The following is an 805-nucleotide window of genomic DNA, read 5'->3' on the forward strand; positions in this document are numbered from 1 at the left end:
CACCCTAGCTTTGCACCTCCTACCACGGAAATGGGATGTACCAATGACTCTGTGTGTCAGGTAACATCCAGCAAGGAAACAACAGTACTTTTACAAGCATAGTGTATTCCAAATAAAAAGAAATCCATAAAATAACCTACTTTCTACATACTTTTTTGATGCTTTTGTTAGTGACTAGTCCTGACTAATTGTACCTAGAGATACTAATTAAATGTTGCTGTGGCTTAGAATGCTGTCTAAAAGCATTGAAGAACCATCTGGATGCAATCCTGTGCACTGCGCTCTAGGATGACCCTGCCTGGGCAGGGATGTTGGACCAGATGACCTTCTGGTCCCTTCCAACCTGACTGATTCTGTGGGTCCTTAAATACTTACAGGGAAGTATTTAAGCATGCAGTTAAAGCAGTAGGAGGAATAAAACACCAAAGCCTGTCCAGCGAGTGACCTCTTACCCAACACCCAAGTGGCAAAGAGCTCTCTACGGACCCACGGCCATTTCCGACAGCAGGGCTGGCTTGCTAACGTGAGGTGCTCACCCTGGCTTTTTGGCCAGCGAACTCCATCAGTTCGCTATCACCGAGTGTGATACCAAAGAGTGCTTCCTTTAGGTCCTCCCCGGCACCTCACCACCCGCCTCACACCAGATCCAAACCCGATCTCCTCAGCCCTTCCCGCAGGGATTGCTGGCTGGAGGGCTGGCAGCACAGAGAGCGAACCAGCGCTTGTGCCCGTCCCTGCCCGGCTCGGCGCGTCCCGGCCCGCCTGACCGTGCTGGCCCCGGCCCGCCTTGCCTTACCGTGCTGGC

The sequence above is a fragment of the Geospiza fortis genome, unplaced genomic scaffold (genome assembly GCF_000277835.1).
Source record: "Geospiza fortis unplaced genomic scaffold, GeoFor_1.0 scaffold138, whole genome shotgun sequence".
NCBI lineage: Eukaryota > Metazoa > Chordata > Aves > Passeriformes > Thraupidae > Geospiza > Geospiza fortis.